Source organism: Moschus berezovskii, chromosome 6, assembly GCF_049115385.1.
Source record: "Moschus berezovskii isolate FMDL1 chromosome 6, NW_MosBer_1.0, whole genome shotgun sequence".
Classification (NCBI taxonomy): Eukaryota; Metazoa; Chordata; class Mammalia; order Artiodactyla; family Moschidae; genus Moschus; species Moschus berezovskii.
The window spans coordinates 38737985-38761031 of record NC_142465.1 but is presented as its reverse complement, the minus strand read 5'-3'; the positions used below and the strand labels follow the sequence as shown (position 1 = coordinate 38761031).

General features: G+C 39.0%; 1 long non-coding RNA gene across 1 annotated transcript in view; it reads right to left on the bottom strand.

Moving 5' to 3' along the window:
- Positions 1 to 22485, bottom strand: part of LOC129535895 (uncharacterized) — a 60280-nt gene extending 37795 nt beyond the window's left edge. The window contains exon 1 of the long non-coding RNA XR_016037592.1: positions 21525 to 22485. This is a non-coding gene — a long non-coding RNA (uncharacterized LOC129535895). The remainder of the gene's footprint in view (positions 1 to 21524) is intronic.
- Between the last annotated feature and the right edge of the window lie 562 nt (positions 22486 to 23047).

Genomic DNA, 23047 nt, shown 5'->3' with positions numbered 1-23047 from the left:
ACCCTGTGAGGGTAGGGAACATATGTTTTATCACATTGTATCTGTAGCCTAGCACATGATTATTTCTTTGTTCCATGAAACACAGACACAGAGACAGACAGATACACACACACACACACACACACTGACACACACACTAACACTGTGCTTTTTCTTCTTAGAAGGGTCCAATGGAACAATATGCCATATAAGGAACTTTTAGGAGGGAGATTGGACCAGATCAGTGTTGTTGCACTGAAAAACTAGTGAAATTATATTCTTTGGCCCCCAGACATGAGAGAATTGGAGAAGGGAAGAGAGGAGAAGTACTAAACCACAACTGTCATTTCCAACATTGGGGTAAGACTCACAGTAATCAAAAATCTTCCTCAAAGATCCATACATGGATAGCAAAGAAACTGTGGACTGCATGACCTCTGAGCTCCCTGCTAAGTTTAATATGATGTGATTTTCATTTATTAGTCCTAAATATCAAATTGAGAGGCTGTATTATAGGACTCTGATATTTATATCTAGAATTCGTTTTGTTGTTTAATCACTAAGTCATGTTCAACTCTTTGCGACCCCATGGACTGAAGCCCACCAGACTCTTCTGACCATGGGATTTCCCAAGCAAGAATACTGGAGTGAGTTGCCATTTCCTTCTCCAGAGGAATCTTCCAGACCCAGAGATTGAGCTCAGGTCTCCTGCATTGGCAGGCGGATTCTTTTTTTTTTTTCGGATTCTTTAATACTGAGCCACCAGGGAAGTCCAAGAATTCATTTATTAAACACTATTCTGGGCACTGAAAATGCAGCTGTAAGACAAATTCTTAACCTCATGGAGTTTACATCATAATGAAGAGGAAGTGTGGGAGACAAATGATAAGATCTTTTAGATAGTGTTCAAAAAATGTAAGTGCTTGTATCTAAGTGTTGGCCTGGATCATAAGCACTACTCAAATTGCCTGGGGGCAATTCTTGACAGTAATTCCTTAACACTTTAAAGATTAGTTCCTTTCTCAATGTACTATTATCTAAATTCCCCATCTAAGTTGTTACCAACTGCTACCACTTCCTCATGGGCTTTCCTTTCTGTGCAAATAAGTGATAAGTGAAAAGTGAAAGTGAAGTCACTCAGTCGTGTCCAACTCTTTGTGACCCCCATGGACTGTAGACCACCAGGCTCCTCCATCCATGGAATTTTCTAGGCAAGAGTACTGGAGTGGGTTGCCATTTCCTTCTCCAGGGGATCTTCCCAACCCAGGGATCGAACCCAGGTCTCCTGCATTGTGGGCAGACGCTTTACTGTCAGAGCCACCAGGGAATCCCAAGAAGCTATCAACTGAAATTTCCTTAGATATAAAATCAATCATTTATTCCCTTTAAAAATGCTCAACGAATCTATGTTCTAAGAAGACTGTGTCAGTTTTATCACTCATCTAATTTTCTTTTCGACCTTTAGCTCTCTCAAGTCTATTGCAAGCTCTTCTTCATTAGTGTTGCTTCTCCTTTCCTTTAATAAACCAAAATAATCTCTTCCCTCATTTACCAAACAATTTCCATCTCCTGGTTTAAAACATCCTTATGTTCTTTTCTTTTCATAAAACTTTCCCTAACATATATAATAATGTAAACACCACTTATAAGTAATTTTACAATTACAGTCAGGATTAAGTAATAAAACAGCAAATATGAAGAAAACGATTATACCCAAAGTTTACATAGTTTACATTCAAATTGGGTTACCAATGTTTATTTCCTTTTTCAAGTATAAGACCTCAAGATTCACACTGTTTTTTGAACTGTGTTCTTTGCTTTCTAACACAGGAACATAAAGGCTCTAGAGATGATTTGTCTGCCATTGTGGAGTCAATACAGGAGAATCACACACAAACACCAGTGTTTTTATTCCTCTCAAAGAACTAGAAAGACCAATATTTGCTTTTGAAAGTACAGTTTTGAAATAAAGGATTATCACTTTTAGGAAAAGAATATGTTTCTTAAAGTCTTATGAGGTTGACTGTCCTTTATGACCACATTATGTATATTTTGCAACCTAAAAAATCTCCCTCTAGGTTATTTTTAGCAGTTATCACTTCAAACTTACACAGTACCTTATTATACCTAGTGTTCTCAAGCAATCAATCTAAATATCATAGCTGGAGAAGGTCATCAAGAAGACATGACCACAGATTGGCCCATGAGCTGGACCCAGGCAATTGGCAGCTCCTCACTTTCTCCTCGTCCTTGGAAAGTACATTCTCCTTGCCTTCCCTCTCCCAGAAACTGCCCCAAGGATCCAACCATGAGATACTAATGTGATGATGGGACTGAGTACGTGACTGAACCCAGCTAAGGCCTCTATATAAACTTTTAAGATACTGGTGGGCAGGTGCAGAGATCTGCTTGTCCTGTGGCTGCCCAAGACAAGTCTTATGAGTAAATTCTCTTGCTTATTAGACCAGTCTGGAGTGGGCTGCCTCTTTCTCTGGCCTCTCCCTGTCCTCTGTACACTGGAGTTGGGGGAAAGGGCAATTTCAGATATCACCAGGGATCTTACTCCCCTGACCAGGGACAGAACTCCTGTCCCCTGAAGCAAAGAGTCTTAACCACTGGGCCTCTGGGGAAGTCCTGCTCCTGGAGTTTTATTTTTTTTTTGGAGTTTTAAAATAACAATCATATTCAGTAAAAGATCTTTTCCTTTTTTAAAAGAGAAATGAGGTTAGAAGTATGAAGGTGTTCACTCCGTATTTCAAAGTAAAGTAGTGCTACAGCTAGGGGGATCTAGTACTCCTATTTTAGTTTTCAACTATTCTTGTTTGTTTAAACATTAGTGGCTCAGACAGTATTCCAGCTCTGTGTTATCCTGCAATGCAGGAGAGCTGGGTTTGATTCCTGGGTTGGGAAGATCCCCTGGAGAAGGGAATGACTACCCACTACAGTATTCTTGGCTGGAGAATTCCATGGATAGAAGAGCCTGGCAGGCTACAGTCCATGGGGTAGCAAAGAGTTGGACATGCTTGAGCGACTAACACTTTCACTTTTCATTGCTGGAATTATTATAAATTATAATAATTACAAAAGAGAGCACTTAAGCTCTAGGGTTTGATCATATTGAAAGAAATATAAATTTGTTCACTTTGTCCAAGGAGCAAAATGTTTTATAACATTTTATAAAGCTGTAATAAATGACCATGCTGGAAAAATAATTATTTTATAGTTCTGGGTCTCAAGGAATATTAGTCTCACTTCAAGTAAAATTTTTACTTTATAGAGCTGATTCAATTATCTGTGAGTGACTGAATGAAATCTCTCACATGGACATGCCTGGCTTGAGATAGGCATTTTGTGTACATGGTTGGATCTGAATCTAGATTCTATTTTAGAAGTCACATGATCCAGGATTTCCTCTGCTCAGACACTGAGACACCACGACTGAATCAGGACATAGTAGTTAGAGGCAGCAAATCAATAAACATCCAAAAGTGTTTAATACTTCTCAGCACTGCGCGTGTCTGACTGAACTCTCCAACAAATACATGCTTTCACTCATTTTTAAATTGTTGGTGACTGTCGGTTGCAGTTAGTTTCTGCAATACGTACCTGTCACTGGCTTTGAAGTTCATTTTAAGAAAATAGCTGTTGAGACTGACATTTTAACTTCAAGGTAAGCCTTGCTGATGCTGCTGCGTCACTTCAGTCGTGTCCGACTCTGTGTGACCCCATAGACAGAAGCCCACCAGGGTCCCCCGTCCCTGGGATTCTCCAGGCAAGAACACTGGAGTGGGTTGCCATTTCCTTCTCCAATGTGTGAAAGTGAAAAGTCTCAAGGTAAGCCTTAAGCTTACATAAATTCACAAGTGACTGGGATCTGTTATAATGCTTTAATACTTCAGCTATGGTCAATTGAGAGAGTCTTGTCAAAATATTTTTAAGCTAAACAAACACTGAATTTAACAAATGACATCAAAGAGCTTCTGTAATGCATTTCAACTTATTTTCCCATGCTATTCAGGCCTTCCAGATAGTGAGATGGAAAACAGAATGACTCCTTACACATCTTCAATGGCACTTGGTATTTGATATCAGCTATCTTTGTATATTTTTACTTTCCGAAGTGTAATGTAAACTTCTTGACAGTAGTATGTAATGGACAGTTAATCTTCATTGGATGAATAAATGGACAGGGATCCCAATGAAGCTATCGGAGAAGACCGTTTAGTGACTTGCTTCTTTGTGCACAGTGTAAGGTACACATTTATAAAAGGTAGTCTAACTATGCTAACACAATGACTGGATACACTGAAAAATTCCCTAGTGACTAAAGAAACATACCATTTATGTAACACGTGTGGATGAGTGTGAGTGGGTACAGATTACAAAAAAAAAACACAGAGAATAGTGCTAATAGAACATATATTAATATATCAAAGTGATAACAGTGGTTACTGACAGGGGTAGGCTGTGATTCCAAGGGCAGAGAGGGCTTTAAACTATGATGTTTTAACTCTTTTAAAAGGGGAATACATCCATATCATGCAATTCAGAATTAATAACAGGAAAAGATAAGACACTAGTACAGAATCAAAAGACTTTCCAAGTCTCACTTACTGTGATTTCAGGAAAAATATTTAACTGCTTGTGATCTGTTTTTACATTTATAAAATGGGCAGGTAGGATTAGAGATTAGCTGATCTCTGGGCTCTGTATTTCATGATGAACTGTGAACTATTATAAATCGTTGCTTGAAACCACTAGACCAACATGACATGAAAATCTAAATACCAGGTGAATTGTTTAGCATTCAGAATAAAAAACTAGAAAGCTTTATTCTGTTCTGTACCAAAGCACGGTATATCTGCACAAAGAATACAACAGGCAATTTCATGTGTTGCATTCTTGAAAGATAACAGAAAGCTGCAATAAGTCTATAAAGGGGATATTAGGAGAATCCAGATGAAAAAATGGGCTTCAGAATAAGAAAGAAAAAAATCAGTACAAATGTGTTTGGAAAAGAGAATGTAAATGAAGTTCATGACATTCTATTCATTTTGATTCAGTAGACATTGTGGTCAAAATATTGTGTTTTTTGTTTTAGCCAAGTATTCCAAGGATGTGTGCAACAAATACTCATCCTCACTTCATTTTTTAAATTCAGAGATGGAGAGGAAGATGAGATGATCAAGGATAAGGAATATGAGGGTCAGGATATTTGTTGAATACTTGTTCATAAAATATATACATATATATATATTTAAACAGCCATTTCAAAGAGGCATGACCGCATTTAAAACAGCTACAGGAAAGTGGACTGTTTCAAGGGAGAATGAGGTGAAGCAATGGTCATACCAGTGTGGAGGCAAGTGTGGCACAGTAGATAAGTGGTGTGTGTGTGTGAGAGAGTGAGAGAACAGGTGCGTGTGTGTGTCTGTGTGTGTGTGTGAGTGAGAGAGCAGGTGCTCAAGCGCAACAGGGGTATGGAAGCAGTATTACTAGAATTGATCCACAGAGTGTGCATCAGTCATGGAAATTAGTCTAGTCCTCACAATTTAGTTTTGCATTACTTCTTGAATCTATCCTTTCTTCTCATCCTACTAATGAATCCCTCACTTCCAGTTTCCTATTATGTTGTGATAGTAGTTTGTCTACATTCCTCCTGTTCCCAACCTATGTCAAGACAATTGTTTTCACCAATTGTGCATAGTAATAATTTTAAAAGTCAAACATATGTTTAAAAAGTCAAATCTGTATCTGTCTGTAATTATAATAATTTCCTTTCTTGTGTTCTCATATGCTTGAATGGGATGGAAATGAAGCAGAAAAAGCTTGAGCCTAGGATTTGTATATATCCTTGTACATATGTGCATCTATCATTTATGTGACAGAAGAAACATGAATGGCTGAGAATAACGCCTTTCAGGGAAAAAGCCCCAAGTCTTTAACTTCATAGATGCCTCTCCCAGACTGGCTTCAATACAGCTTTTTGGCCTTGATTCTTTTTCATCCTCACCCCTGCAAAATGGGCTCATTCACAGTGGGCTAGTTACTATCCCCAAAACATGGCACATGTTTGCATGCCTCAGTCTTCACTATCACCAACTATGAACATGCTTATTTTAAGACACACTCAGATATTTCTATTCCATAGTTTCCAGACTTCTCCAGGTACAGCCAACACCTCCATCAAACTCCTTGATCATATTGTAGTAGAATCATTTGTCTGCTCTTTGCTCCCATCACTTACGAAACTCTAAAATTTTAAGAAGGGCCCTGTACTGTACTCAAACAGCTTCCTGTCTTAGCACATCTCCTTGTCTGGATGATAGGCTTCTACCAATGGTAGTTTGAATGGAAGTAAAAGAAAACAACAGCAACACAATACCTAGTTCTAAAGGACATTAAAGAACTCTCCTGTTATTTACAAGATGATAAGACATTCATTTATGCTACTCCATGAATATTTCCTAGTTTAAAGGGCTTTCAAGTAAAAAAAAAATCTTGTAATTTTTACTAGGAATACTTTTCTGTATCAGTCTCTAACACAAGAAATTCTTAACAAAATTCAGCAAAAGATGCCCAAACTGTCAAAATGTGAATTTCACACTATCTTTTAAGGATCCTCTAAAAAGTGTTATAATCAAATGAAGAAAATGTGTATTTTTTGCATGTCTATTTTAAAACTGATTTAATAAGTATTCTTTCCTGTTCTTTTTTTTTTTTAACTCAGAGAATTTGTTCATATTTTTTTTTACCTATTTGCTCCTGATTATGACTATGGTCTTTAATATCAATTATACATCCAACTGAAATCTACAAAACTCTTTGAGGACCTTAAAAGCCCACCAAATCTCCAAGGAGCTTCTAAGTTTCTCTTTCTCCTAATAAGAAAGGTGGCAAAGTTCACTAGATTCCTGTAAATATGCATCACTCTTTGTAACTGAGACCCTTCAAAATGTCCTGCCTTCAGAGGTCTGAAGATCTATTACTACTTGCACAGTAATGAAGTCCCTTCATTTTGCTCTATGTGTAATCAATACATTTTAGTACATCCAGGAAATCCTCAAGAACTCCAAGGAACCTCTGGCAGATGAAGCAGGTAATCTACGGGAAAAGACTAGTAGATTTATAATAGGAGGCAGTGGTAAATGGTTCAGGGGATTCCATGAATTCTGGAAAACTATATGGACTCCAAAAGAAAATGGGAACATAGACAAATTGTCTTCTTGGGAGGTAGGAGTGAAGACTGAAGGAGGAGGATACAAAAAAAGTTTTAGATTCCCAGAGGAATGTTAGGGTGAGATGAAATGAAGGCACTGGGGAGTTCTTGTATTTCTATACCTAGAAGTTTTGAAGTGCCTTATGGTTTGTGAACAGATCTATTATGTGGTTAGGTATATACCTCTTCAACAGAGACAAAAATAGCTGCTACCATTCTAAATATAAAACTGCAAAATAAACCATTTAAAAATATTCCAATTCTTCTGAGTATGGAGAAGAAAAAATAACACACAATAAAATACAAGTTGTTTTATGATAAATAACTTTAGCAAATTAGAAGCTTAATTAGGCTTGCAAAAACAAACTTTCAAGTTATTAAATGTATATTACCTTATTAATAATGTATATTGAGCATTATATTTGTTACATGCAATATTGGATTACAACGACTAAATAGGGATCCTTGCCCTGAAAGAGCGCACATTCTAGTGAAGGACTGGGCACTTTTGTTTTAGACATATGTATTCAGTTTTTCACGTTTAAACCCGCACTTCCCCATATTTCCCATGGAACAACGATCCTATCAGAAGGCTAGGTACATTTGGAAAATAGAATGTACACACAGGATAACAGGAGGATGCTGAGGGCCCTACGAAGGCTTACAGAAAAAAGTTTAACTTAATTTGGCATTTCACAAAATTAGGTAACTGCATCCTTTTTCACATGGCACTTTTGAAAATGCTGACTTGGGCACACAGTTTTTAAAATGTATTCCTATATATTTCCTAAGGCATTGAAAACACAAACATTTAACACTTTTCACATTTTCAGAAAATATATGAAAGAGCAAGTTTGCAGATTCTTAAAAACTGTAAAAATAATTTGAAGGATGGGGTTAAGAGGTTGGAGAAAGAATAACAAATAGAAAAGCTTTCCCAGGCCAGGGACAACTATCCGGAATTACAAACTAAGGTCAATAAAGACAAAATAGCCATACAATTTAAAAAACAAGTGATTTAAATATATAATCATTTTACCAAAATCTACTTCAGGTGAATATACTATTTAGACTGCTTCAACAAACATATCTTAATCTGCAATAAACTTGACTTATATTCTTAATTACATGTACAGGCAAGATATTACATGTTCCATATTCCATTTGTTAACACTCATTATCTTTCTGCCCTCTTCTGAATTTTAAGTTTGTACCCAGTCTTCTCTCTGGATGCCAGCACCTAATAGAATTCTGGTATTTAGACACTGCTAATTGCTGGTTTAATAAAAGATATCTTAACCAGATTAAAATGGGAAAATATATTCTCTTCCTTATTGCTGCAGAAAAGTAGGTAGAATTCTATATTATAAAACTACCTTTGTAAATACTATTTTTTGAAAAAAACACCATTAGACAATAGAATGGGAAAGACTAGAGATCTTTCAAGAAAATGAGGTATCAAGGGAATGCTTCAGGCAAGAATGGGCTCAATAAAGGACAGAAATGGTAAGGATCTAAGAGAAGCAGAAGAGATTAATAAGAGGTGGCAAGAATATACAGAAAAACAATACACAAAATATCTCAATGACCTGGATAACCATGATGGTATGGTCACTCATCTAGAGCCAGACATCCTGAAGTGTGAAGTGATATGGGCCTTAGGAGGCATTAAATGAACAAAGCTAGTGGAGGTGATGGAATTTCAGCTGAGCTATTTTAAATCCTAAAAAGATGTTGCTGTTAAAGTGCTGCACTCAATATGTTAGCAAATTTAGAAAACTCAGCAGTATCACAGGACTGGAAAAGGTCAGTCTTCATTCCAATCCCAAAGAAGGGTAATGCCAAAGAATGTTCAAACTACTGTACAATAGCACTCATTTTAAACTATTAGCAAGGTTATGGTCAAATCCTTCCAGCTAGGCGTCAGCAGTACGTGAACCAAGAACTTCCAGATGTGTAAGCTGGGTTTAGAAAAGGCAAAGGAACCAGAGATAAAATTGACAACATCTGTGGATCATGGAGACAGCAAGGGAATTCCAGAAAAACATCTGTTTCATTGACTATGCTAAAGCCTTTGACTGTGTGGATCACAATAAACTGTGGAAAATTCTTAAAGAGATGGGAGTACCAGACCACCTTCCCTGTCTCCTGAGAAACCTGTAGGCAGGTCAAGAAGCAACAGGTTAGAAACTTCCATGGAACAATGGACTGGTTCAAAATTGGGAAAGGCCTGAGACAAGGCTGTATACTGTAACCCTACTTATTTAACTTACATGCAGAGTCCCATCATGCAAAATGTTGGGCTAGACGAATCACGAGCTGGAATTAAGACTGCCAGGAGAACTATCAATAACCTCAGACATGCAGATGAAACCACTCTAATGACTGAAAGTGAAGAACTAGAGTTTCTTGATGAGGTGAAAGAAGAGAGAGAAAAAGTTGGCTTGAAACTCAACATTCAAAAAAACGAAGATCATGGCTGCTGGTCACGTTACTTCATGGCTAACAGAAGGGGAAAAAGTGGAAGCAGTGACTGATTTCTTCTTGTGCTCCAAAATCACTGTGGATGGTGACTGCAGCCATGACATTAAAAGAATCTCCTCATTGGAAGGAAAGCCATGACAAACAGACAATGTATTAAAAAGCAGAGACATCACTTTGCTCACAAAGGTCTGTATGGTCAAAGCTATGGTTTTTCCAGTAGTCATGGATGGATGTGAGAGTCGGACCATCTAGAAGGCTCAGTGACAAAGAATTGATGCTTTCGAATTATGGTGTTGGAGAAGACTCTTCAGAGTCCCTTGGACTGCAAGGAGATCAGTCAATCCTAGAGGAAATCAACCCTGAATATTCATTGGAAGGGCTGATGTTGAAGCTGAAGTTCCAGTACTTTGGCCACATGATGGGAAAAGCTAACTCAATGGAAAAGACCCTGATGCTGAGAAACATTGAAGGTGAGAGAAGGGTGAAGCAGAGGATGAGATGGTTAGATAGCAACATGGACATGAATTTGAGCAAACTTGGGAGACAGTGGAGGACAGAGGAGCCTGGTGTGTTACAGTCAATGGGGTCACATATGACTTGGCAACTGAACAACAAATCCTAGACACCTGGATTTCGGTGTTTCTATATCCTTTGAAAATAACTTTAAAATCTGTAATTCTGATGACTGTTTAAGAATTAATGGCCTTGTTAATAATATTTAAAATAGCATTCTTATTTCTGAGTTTCTTGGCAAATTTAAGCTGAGAAAGAAAATCATTGGCACACTCCTCTTCTTGCAAATATATGTTCACACACCTTTGATTATGCACAATTTCTTATTTAAAGGAAGCGTTTCTGCTATCTCATCCTATTTAAATTTGTAACAGGTACTATGGCTAAAACAAAACACTTATGTATAATATTGAAGAGGGGACTGGTAGCTCAGAGAAAAATAATAAATTGGTCTCTGGATATGTAGTCTGTTTTAACACCAGATAGTAAAACTTTGCTTTCTCCATATTTTTCCTAAGTGGCAGAAAGTGTTATCCTGAGATTGGACCTTCACTCCTAAAAGTCATAACTTCCTCATTCTGCTCAAGGTTTTGGGTAGTTCTTGTAGACAACTGCAAAAACAATAAAGGTTTCTTAACTTGTGGAGGCGTTAACATATCTAGCACTCTTTCTAGTCTCTTCAGCTGTACCTATTACAAAATGTTATTATTCTCACGAAAGTAAGGCTATGGCGATTTCTCATTTTAAGGCATCGTTGGGCTTATCTTTTATAACCAACTTGTTTTCTCTGCTAACTCATTTGGATGTTACCTTTTTCGAGATGAGGCAGCAAACTAACTTTAAAAATAGAATGCATGAATGAACAATTGATTGAATAAATAAATAAAACTCATCCCTCTTGGGAGCCCTCTGCAAATATTCAGGTTAATATTATATATGCGTTGTTCTTAAGAATATATTTAAATGATTATGTATACCTTTGCAGGATAGTAACATACTTATATGCATGAGTTGACATGATTGTTGGTGATGTCTTTAACATTAAAACCTAACAACAGCATTTTGATGATAGTCAGGGAATACACTTTTTCAAACAGATTGTAAGTGGAATCTATACGGTCCTACAGGTTTCTCAAAGACTTTTCTGTCCCTCCATCTAGAAACAGCAGTGACAGTGTAACATCTAGCAGCCGAGCACACACCTCAATTTCTAATTTTCAGCAAACACACTGGATTTAACTCACAAATTATTCATAATCTATGAAATTTCCAGGTAATCACCCCACTACATTCTCATCTAAGGTTCATTGGTGAAACACATAGCCTGAACCTGACTTAAGGTGGCCTTTTCAAGTCTTCCTTCTTGTCAGGTGCAAAGGTGTTTTGTGGATCAGTGCTTTGTTTCAGAAGATGACCACCTCACGCATCAAATAATTTATTATTAATTTTTAGTTTCTTGTAGTCACAACGTTCCAGAAGAATGTTCCTTGGATACTTCCCACTTGAATCACCAGACTAGTGGAGGCAGTTTACAAATAGCTTCTGGCAGTTCTGGGTCCATCTGACAGCTGGCGGACCTTCTAACCCTGGCCTTCTCATCAGGAAAACTCAACCTCATGTTTCAGATATGTCCAAAAACTCTTCCAGATCTATTCTAAGAGAATCCATCAGGAAACAACTAGAAGCTCCAAGATAGCACTTAACTTGCCTGTCAATAGGAAGGTCTTGCCTCTGACTTCATTTGATGGTTCTTAACTAGATTACCTGACCTGGCTCTTGAGAAACCTGTATGCAGGTCAGGAAGCAACAGTCAGAACTGTACATGGAACAACAGACTGGTTCCAAATAGGAAAAGGAGTATGTCAAGGCTGTATATTGTCACCATGCTTATTTAACTTATATGCAGAGTACATCATGAGGAACGCTGGGCTGGAAGAAGCACAAGCTGGAATCAAGATTGCCAGGAGAAATATCAATAACCTCAGATATGCAGATGACACCACCATTATGGCAGAAAGGGAAGAGGAACTCAAAAGCCTCTTGATGAAAGTGAAAGAGGAGAGTGAAAAGGTTGGCTTGAAGCTCAACATTCAGAAAACAAAGATCATGGCATCTGGTCCCATCACTTCATGGGAAATAGATGGGGAAACAGTGGAAACAGTGTCAGACTTTATTTTTTTGGGCTCCAAAATCACTGCAGATGGCTGATTGCAGCCATGAAATTAAAAGATGCTTACTCCTTGGAAGGAAAGTTATGACCGACCTAGATAGTATATTAAAAAGCAGAGACATTACTTTGCCAACCAAGGTCCGTCTAGTCAAGGCTATGGTTTTTCCCGTGGTCATGTATGGATGTGAGAGTTGGACTGTGAAGACAGCTGATTGCCGAAGAATTGATGCTTTTGAACTGTGGTGCTGGAGAAGACTCTTGAGAGTCCCTTGGACTGCAAGGAGATCCAACCAGTCCATTCTAAAGGAGATCAATCCTGGGTGTTCATTGGAAGGACTGATGTTGAAGCTGAAACTGCAATACTTTGGCCACCTCATGCGATGAGTTGACTCACTGGAAAAGACTCTGATGCTGAGAAAGGTTGTGGGCGGGAGGAGAAGGGGACGACAGAGAATGAGATGGCTGGATGGCATCACCGACTCTGTGAACATGAATTGGAGTGAACTCTGGGAGTTGGTCATAGACAGGGAGGCCTGGTGTGCTGTGATTCATGGTGTCGCAGAGAGTCGGACACGACTGAGCGACTGAACTGAAATGAACTAGATTATACTTTGTCCTCTTTTAGTACACCCTAACTTTTGCCTTCATGCTTTGAGGTTTGGTCTTGGCCACTTCTGAACTGGATTCAAAGACTGTGAAACTTTTGAGGCAGATTTTCTATTCTGAAATTCTTTCTGTAGGGAACATATTTAATCACTTATCCTCTTGGAAAATAAATCTCTACTTGAGACCTATCTATCAACACAAGAGAAACCAGGACTGCTAATTTCTCTTTCATCAAAGATTGGCAAAGGACCTCCACCAGAATGACAACTACATGACCCTGAGCAAGTACTCTGCAGGTTGCTACTTGCTACACTACCCTTTCTGAACTTTCTGGTTTGATTATAGTCTCAATTATAAATTGAGGAGCATCTATTACCAGAATGAGTGAAACTAACTTTACTAAAAGTAATGGACCTGTACCTAGGTATTGTTCTTATATTCTTGGCTTTGGAAACTCAAAAAATACAATAATACATTCCTTAAATGCTGTTTGTCCTAAATTACCACAAAATACGAAGGGAGAAACTCCTATACCAGTGTCTTTTACTTGAATAACGTTTGGACAGCTAGAGGTAAAAAAAAAAACAACCCTCCTTTAATGTTCAGAGTATAGCACTGCTGCTGCTAAGTCACTTCAGTCGTGTCCGACTCTGTGTGACCCCATAGACGGAAGCCCACCAGGCTCCCCTGTCCCTGGGATTCTCCAGGCAAGTACACTGGAGTGGATTGCCATTTCCTTCTCCAAGAGTATAGCACTAGTTTATCACAATAAAATTTGTGAGAAAATATGCAGGTACTTGCCTTATATCTAGCAACTGATGTCCCTTAGTTTCTGAGCCATGTTGATGGGAAATGAGCAGCTTATCCTAGGCTCTATAAAAATGTTATCTGAATCTCTGGTTCTGGGTAAACCTCCAGCTTTAATATGTGACTTTAAGAAAAAGAGTACAAAAACTTGCAAAGTTACTGATTTCATTTGTCAAGTTCACTCACGCTCACAGTCATACACATTTGTCCTGACTTTGAGACTTCCAATACTTCCCAGGGGACAGTAGTCACAATGTCTGTGAAGTGCAGTGGTTTAGAGAAATACTCTCCCCGAGTGAGGTTATACACAGTCTCAGAAAGATAAAAAAATTATGAAAATAAGGTAATAAGGCCACTTCTCTAACTCTGCTCCTGAGAGATGGCCATTGCACTAAAGTCATATAGAATCCCCTGGCTCAGATTTCACCTTAGCCAGCAAAGAAAGGATGTGTACTCTCACTGGCAAGGAATGATGCCCCTATGCTCCTGGCAATTCAAGCTATGTCAGAATTTGCCAAGCTGCACCAGACTGAGAGCTAGGTTCTCTCTACATGGTGTGGATAAAAAATGTTATCAGTAAACAAGGATGCTGTGACCATCAAGCCTTTAGCCACAGCAGCTCCACCGCCCTCCCCACCCCACCCCCTAACACACACATACACAAAGGGGAGTGGATAGAAACAAATACTAGCCCTAGGGAGCGTATCCGGAGAAGGCAATGGCAAGCCACTCCAGTACTCTTTCCTAGAAAATCCCATGGATGGAGAAGCCTGGTAGGCTGCAGTCCGTGGGGTCGCTAAGGGTCGGACACGACTGAGTGACTTCACTTTCACTTTTCACACATTGGAGAAGGAAATGGCAACCCACTCCAGTGTTCTTGCCTGGAGAATCCCAGGGATGGGGGAGCCTGGTGGGCTGCAGTCCATGAGGTCGCTAAGAGTCGGACACGACTGAGCGACTTCACTTTCACTTTTCACTTTCATGCATTGGAGAAGGAAATGGCAACCCACTCCTGTGTTCTTGCCTGGAAAATCCCAGGGACGGGGGAGCCTGTTGGGCTAACATCTATGGGGTCGCACAGAGTCGGACATGACTGAAGCAACTTAGCAGCAGCAGGGAGCATATCAAAGGAATGAGTTCAGTGAGCCCAGACACTTGCATATTTCCCTACATAGAAAAGTGCTAAATTCATTAGCTTGAGATGTCTGATTTTTCTTTAACAGTAATCTTTTAATGTTCTGACTACCTGGTTTCTGGTGCAAAAACTCCTAATATACTCTGGCTTCTCCCTTACTTCTTTAAGATGGTCCCTCAGAGATATCTGAGAAGCTGTTTCATTGGTTTAAGTCCTCAGCAAATCCATCAAATAAAACATAATTTTCAACTTTTAGGTTGTGCTTTTTCTAAGTCGACAATGGGTTGATAAGCCTTTCATTGGGCATTTAGTAGTTAAAAAATTGCACAAGGCATTGTGGTGAGGCTAAAAATGTTATTCTATGTAGCAGTAATATTTATAGACATTATATAAGTTGTAGACTTAAAAGGCTCATTTCAAATAGTCTTAACCTGGATACTAAATAAATAGCACACATTGACAAAAAAGTCCAAGTGATAAGGGTCCAAGTGATAAGGGGAGGTCCTGCAGACCCTAATTTAAGATAAAGTATTTCCCAAAAGTGAAAGTTATTCAGTTGTGTCCAACTATACAGTCCATGAAATTCTCCCGGCCAGAATACTGGAGTGGGTAGCCTTTCCCTTTTCCAGGGGATCTTCCTGACCCAGGGATCGAACCCAGGTCTCCTGCATTGCAGGCGGATTCTGACCTGGGTTCAAGCCCTGGGTCAGGAAGATCCCCTGGAGAAGGGAAAGGCTACCCACTCCAGTATTCTGGCTGGGAGAATTCCATTGACTATGAACTGTATAGTCCATGGGGTTGTAAAGAGTCGGACACGACTGAGTGACTTTCACTTTCACTGCCTAAAAAGTCTAGGACCTCATGTTTGAGCTTACTCTTCCCAATAATTCCCTAAAGAAAGGCCTTTTATTAGCTCATTCTACCAAAATTCCATTTTTATTTTATCACTTTCACTAATCAATGACTTCTGTTTAAACTGTTACACACTACTCTTTAACTAATAAATGATTCAGATAAATTTACGGTTTTATACATATCTGCTTAGCAACTAACTATGATTCTGGAATTTGGATTTTATTAGCAAGACAGAATGAATGCTTAGTTGAAAAAGCACTTATTTGTGAGCTAGAAGCCTTACTATAAACTGTTTACCTTTGAAGAATGAGCTCAGTGTATGACTACATCAGCCTAATCATTGGAGTCTTGAGTAAAGCACATATTTTCTTTCAAATATGCCCTTTCTCTTTGGTTCAGTCTTAACATATACACATATGTAAAACATGGGGTGGGGTGCAAACCTTCTTCCTCTCAAAGACAATGCATGGAATTGTAGATTTTGAACAAGTATGCATATAATGATCTACACACCAAAAAAAAAAAAAAAAGCAAAGAAATAATTAACATAATATCCACTGAGCAAGTTGGAGTATGCATAAGTGAAGTTGCTCAGTCGTGTCCGACTCTTTGCGATCCTGTGGACTGTAGCCCACCAGGCTCCTCTGTCCAAGGGATTCTCCAGGCAAGAATACTGGAGTGGGTTGCCATTTCCTTCTCCAGGGGATCTTCCCGACCAAGGGGATCGAATCCAGGTCTCCCGCATTGCAGGCAGATGCTTTAACCTCTGAGCCACCGGGGAAGCCCTGGAGTACGCATAACTTAGGACTAAAGTAGTTTATTGAGCCTTTTTAAAAAAGGTTACGTTCAAATGCAGTCTGAGGTTAGTAGCGTTAAATTCCTATGATCATACATCGGGCCCAAAGTCAAGCTACAAGAACCTGCTGTGGGATAAAGTACCCTGGTGAAAGATGTCTATAAAAGCAAGGTCTGGACCAATTCCTCGGTACAGTCCTCAGAAACTGCAGCAAAGAGCAACAGAGCAGGTAAAGACAAACGCAAAAAGGAGGATGACAGTGTGACCTGGAGACACCATTGGAAACATTATGATTGATGTCCCCCTTGTACACTGAGCACATCCTACTACCACTGCTCCAGTGGTAATAAATTCATATGTATTCTCAATTAGTAAGTGAAAGAATTACAGTACGGACCTCTTTTGAATTAATTTAATCCCTTATCCATATAATTTCAATGAAGGGCAAATTGAAAAATGATTAAAAGCATTTAGACTATCTTTAAAATCTATCGCAGTTCTTCAGAAATAGATTTTGGCTTGTTTGCAATAATCCTTACAGTATCATGAACTAAAATGATATGCCTTAACTTTCAAAATGTCTTTCTCTAGAGGCCAATGACTGCAAAATAAAAAACAGCCCCAGCTGAGGTGATCCTCTCAACTTACTACTTGTCTTTAGTAATATAACTTTACTTTTTTGGATATGACAGGGCCCTTTAAGATGTCCATGCCTGCTGAGAACTTCTCCCTAGAAAACTGCAATAAAAACACCTGTGTCACAAGGATGGCGGATTCTTTGGGCACTCTTCTTATCTAACTGCGAATATATTACTATTTGAAAAGACTCTTCAGAAAGTGACACAGAACAAAGTAAGAAGGACAGTATCTCCTAGGGTAAGAAGCTGTGAGCACCCACCCAGGGCAGTGTACTCCTGATGTTACTACTCCTACTTTTGGTGGTCCCCAACTTTTCATGCAGCAGAAAAAATAAATGAGCTAAGCAAATGACAGTGTGAAGGATGGATTTAGTTTGGTGGGAAGAGAGCAAATTCCTGCATACCCTAAAGAGGGAAGCTTCTTTTCTGTTTCCAGAGGAACAGGAGGACCATCATTTAGCTGCTGATTAACTCTGAGGAAATCTGTCTTTAAATGCAGTTAACAGGAATAGATATTAGAACAGGACCTAACTTCCTATTTACTTAGGCTATCAGTAATCACTAATTGCTGTCATTGTCAGTATTGTTAATGAGAGGGAAATTTGATTTTAAAAATGTAGTCCAATAAACTTAAAATTTTCATCTTTGTTTTAGTATCTGGAAGTACTGCAGTCAACTGCAAAATACTGTCAGTTATTCTGTACCCCTGAAGAACTGTTTATAAGTATTTCTCATGTACATTATCACACAAAGATAATGAGAATTCTTTTGAGTCCTACCTACTACAAATTATGTCAAAGAACCGTGACACTTTAAAAAAACTGTTGCCACTGGCTGGTTAGAATTTCCCTCAATGTATAGCAAAATGTCTCAACAATTTACATTGACCCTGGTGGCTTTCAATTTTGATGCTATACATGAATAGCTTGTGGTATGTTTTCAGAGAAAAACAAAAGCTAAATAAATTAAAGTATTAAGTTAATACTACTCTGACTCCTATAGTTATGAAGGAAAGAACTGTATCTACTGTAATGAAAACTAATTACATAGTATTGCATTTTGGCTTAATTCCTATGTTATTGTTTCGCCAACAAGACTGCCAACTTCTTCAGCTTTACAGCTAGTCAAGAATCGAATTAAATTTGCATTAAATACAAAGTTAATGTCTTTGGGGTTTAATTTTTTTTAATTAATAGCAAAGTTCAATGTCAGAAGAGTCAATGTACCAAAAAATTGAAACAGAAAATCAAAACTCATTAAAACAATTCCTGTTTGTTTGCTCAGTAATATATTTTTCACATTCAGTGAAAATTCTCTTGCCCTTCTCATAATTAAACTATTGGAATATCTTTTGTGGATCTGATGTTTCAAAGAATGTGATTTAAACACTTAATAGTTTTATACAACTTTGAGTAATACTAATCCTAACACTGATATTAACATTAATGTAATGCTGCTTTGTACACAATTATATTCAACTATTTATATACTAAACAGAATTTTGAATTTAATGTTAAACATCCTGCTTTTGTATTATAAATTAAGAGCCTTATGGTCTGAATATTTCATTATCTTTGTTTAAAGGCAGCAGTTAAGAAAAACTTACTACTGGAGGTTTCCTTCAGGGCCAAGTCCATTTCTCTTCCCTCACCTTTTGCCCAAGGTAAGCATTCAACAAATATTTACCTAATGATTTAGTGATCTGCACTGATAAAAATAAACAAATATTTCTGTGGTTTAGTATTAATGCTCTCCAGATTTTTAGAAGTTATTAAATACTATTAGCGAAGTGCTAAACTACTATAAACTGTATGATACTACAATGAGCAGTTTGGGGCTTACTTTTCTTTTTCAGGGATCAAAACAGACTAGATAAATAACACAACAAATGTAGCACCTTTAAACCCATAACAATTTAAAAAAATTCAATGTTAGATAATTGACCTAAACACCAAGTGAGACCAACTTCTTCAAAAATATTGAATTCTTCTCCAAAGAATACAATAATTGGGTAAAATTTAATTTCTTCTAGCTACTGTATTAAGAAGTCTTTTTCAGTTGAAAATTATAACTTTTTAAAAGTAAATTGCACTGATTTTATGTACAAAGCATAACCTTTAATATATACTGAGCAGAAGCAACAATGAAATACCCCAAAGAACCAGACCCTGCGTAGATTACATTACTTAGCAATCTGTCAACAGCAGATTCAGAATATCTACAACGACTGTAACCTGCAGCGAAGTAAACTATCACCTCACCTTTTAAAAGCTGCATTACCAGTACTCCTTCAGCATCTCTTGAAGGAAAGTCCACGTCTATGATTTGGTATTGAAATCAAATGTTCAAATAAGATGTTTGTCCACATAAAAAAATATAGCCGCAGACACAAGCAGAGCAGCAAGTGTTGAAAGCATTCTCACATCTTACCAAAAGTTCCTTTCCAAGATCATCTTTAATGAAACATAAATTTCACTAGCCCTGTTAACCAATTAAATCTGGGAGTAACCTAAAATCCACAATTTCTCTGATGAATCAACATATCACTTTCTCAGTTATTTAAGCTGTTGAAATCATACAGCTGACATGCTTGATTTGAAATTTGGTGTAGGTTTTTACAAGAAGGAATTTTTTTTTTAAGTATTAAATGCTTTATTATAAAAATGTTATAGAAAAAAATTCTACTTAGGAAGGAGTCAAAATATCTATAACCCACATGTGGGCAGGCAATTTATGACATGGGGACCAATCTTCCAAGACTCAGTGTAGGTCTAATCTCATACTGTTGCTGCTGCTAAGTCGCTTCAGTCGTGTCCGACTCTGTGCGACCCCAGAGACGGCAGCCCACCAGGCTCCCCCGTCCCTGGGATTCTCCAGACAAGAACACTGGAGTGGGCTGCCATTTCCTTCTCCAACACAAGAGGAAATTTCAAACATCACAATTTCTTGATTAAATAATACTAAAATGATAAGGATCAAAGATTCATATAAAATAATAGAAACCTCTAATGGTGTTCAGGCTCTGCAGTTACTATAAAAAACGACTTTGCATTTTTTCACACCAAAAGGGCTTTGTCGACATTTCTCATCAGATCGGTAAACTATATGAACTGAGTTTTGAAAATTTCCACTGTTATCAGTAATTTTTACAGGACTATTTTCCATTAATTCTTGAAACTATGAACTATATTTTATTTATATCTTATCCAATTAGAGACTATCAATGTAAAACTGTCACACTTCTCTAGCAATTTCTTTTCCAGGATCCACCTGCTCTGTGCTGCCCACTATAGGAAATGCAATATGGTACAGAGAAATGGAATACTATGCACTAGAGTTACAATTAGTGCAATCCCATTAAATTTTTTTTTCTGGGTATTTGGGTCCTAAGATAGGCTTTTCTTGCAAGAGATACAGACTTATTAGTGGTAACCAAACTTATTACATATATATAAAGAACATCAGTAGGAACAGGCAGCACCAGAAACTGTATCCTGCTAATGCATGCGCCAGGAGCTGCGAGCGGGTGCAGCAGGGGATGGGGCATGGAACTTAGTGATTGAGGCGCAGCGTGCAGAAAGATGCGGTTCTGCAGTAGAGAGGGAGGTAAAAATGTCATACAAATACAAAAAACTGCTGTAAATGGATAAAAAAATTTGAAGTAAACTATTCGTGTAATGCATTCCTAAGTTTCATAAAATGAATCTCTTTCCTTAAAATTTTACATACCTCTTACGGGCAAATATTCATTAACAGCTTACTTTGGCCCTATATTTTTCTAGTCTTGGGGAAACAGAACCGTTTAATAATCTGACAAATAATTGTTTTATGTTTTTGTCTTCTTTGACTAGAGCATATCTAAAGTGTTATGAATTTAAATTCTATCCATCAGATATTCTTTAGGACTCCATTTTGAGGATGACAGCGTCTTCTGCAGAAAAATAATCCTTTCTTTTCCTCAGAATCGATTGTCTCGTTACATACCATATTTTAAGTGTTAAAAAAAAAAGGGCATTAAAACGTTAGGATCACACTCCAGGTGTTTAGCCTTCGCTATCTGTACAGCAAAGCCAAACACACTACTGTATACACACAAACACACACAAACAGCAAGCAGTCAGTGGCTTAGAAGTGGCCACTTCTCCGTTAAAAACAAAACCAGAAAATGTCACCCCTCCATCCTGCCCTTCAAATTCGAAATAAGACAGCCAGGTTTGCCCACTGCAGAGTGGGATACTAGAAAAACGTTTTAACGTTTAACCTAAAACACGGTTAAAACATACAACCCTAGGTCCAGACGACTTAAATTTCAGTGTACGTGCCTTCGTCCCCACTCCTGCCCCAGGAGCATCATCCAGGGCCCGGGTCCCGACGGCGACCACCCGGCGCGCCGGCCGCCGGCATCCGCGAGGACCGCCGACTCCGGGCATCCCGGCTCCCAGCCGACTGACGGAGCAGGAGCGTCCGCGGCTCCCGAAGCTCACGACTCTGGTATGCGATCCCGGTGTGGCTGTGGACTCTGGCATTTAAAAACTACTGAAAAGTCTCGCTGTTCAAGTGACTCGGCGGAGGCCGCTGCCGCTCGGCGTCGCGGGATCCCGGTCCGGGCGGCCCAGGCGACCCTCCGCGAGACCGCGGCAGCTCCCGGGAGCGTGGAAGAGCAACCAAAGCCAAAAGACGCCGCGGCAAGTTCCCGGAGCAGTCAGCTGCAGCTTTCCCTTCTCTCTTCAGTTACAAGTCCCCCGGCAGCTTCGGGCACTTCCTTAGAGAAAATGAAAAAAAGTGAAAAAGCGTGGAGATGCTAGAAGTCGCTGACATTTTCCGTCGAAGCAGATCCTCTCGGCTTAAGCAGGATTTCCAAACTCAGATGCATCCTTAGCGGAGGTATTCCATGTTGACAGATCTCTCGCCTCCCACAAAATGGGGCCGAGGAGGCGGCCGCTGTCTCCTCTATGGGCGCCGCCATTTTGTGAGGCGGCGGCGCGGCGGCAGGAGCCCCGGGTGTGTGTAATGGTTGAATAGAATGACCCCCTCTAGGGAATCCCCGGCGCTGACAGTTACGTAAGGGGCTGTGCCCAAGTGCGGCGTTTAGGGAATCCGCACAGCTCGGGACTCGCAGCTCTGCGGCCCATATCTCCACCACCCCTAAGAGGACCGGTGGGGGAAGGGACGGACGACCTGGTCTCCCTTCTGCCCCGCCCCCCCTCGCCTCCGGCCAGGGCTTCGCTTCTCCACTCCCCCGGCCTCGTCTCCGCCCCTCGCTGGCTTCCGAGACACTTACTGGCCCTTGGGTGTCAGGAACTTCCTAGCCATCGCCTTATTCTAACCTCATTTAAGAGGCAAACTTTACTTGAGAAATAATTCGTTTCCTAGAGTGAGCACCGGAAGCGTGGCTGGACTATATTACATAATTCTTTTCACTACCAAATAAATGTTCTCATTGGAATCACTACCTGAAATAACCCATCCAACCCTTCACTAGCCTGTGACCTTGGGTGTCGGTGACTTTGCCCGTAGTGGCCATCGCGGAAATGGGAATAATGATATGCTTCACAATTCTTGAAGCTTAATTAACATTTGCAGCAAACGGCTGACCCCAACACCCCTTGTAGATAAAAACTTATGGTAGTATTTGTTGAGATATTACGTCTCCCATTTGAACAGCCTCTTTTTTTGAGCTTCAAAAATATTTTAAACCGGGATCGCATTTAAGACATTTGAGAAAAAGCATAAGATTTTATTCATATTTGTTTTAAGCAAACTATAAGATACCTTAATATAAAAATATAAACGTTAATTATCGTCCAAGTTCAAAAGATTGCTCCCCAATCAGTTTAATTACTGT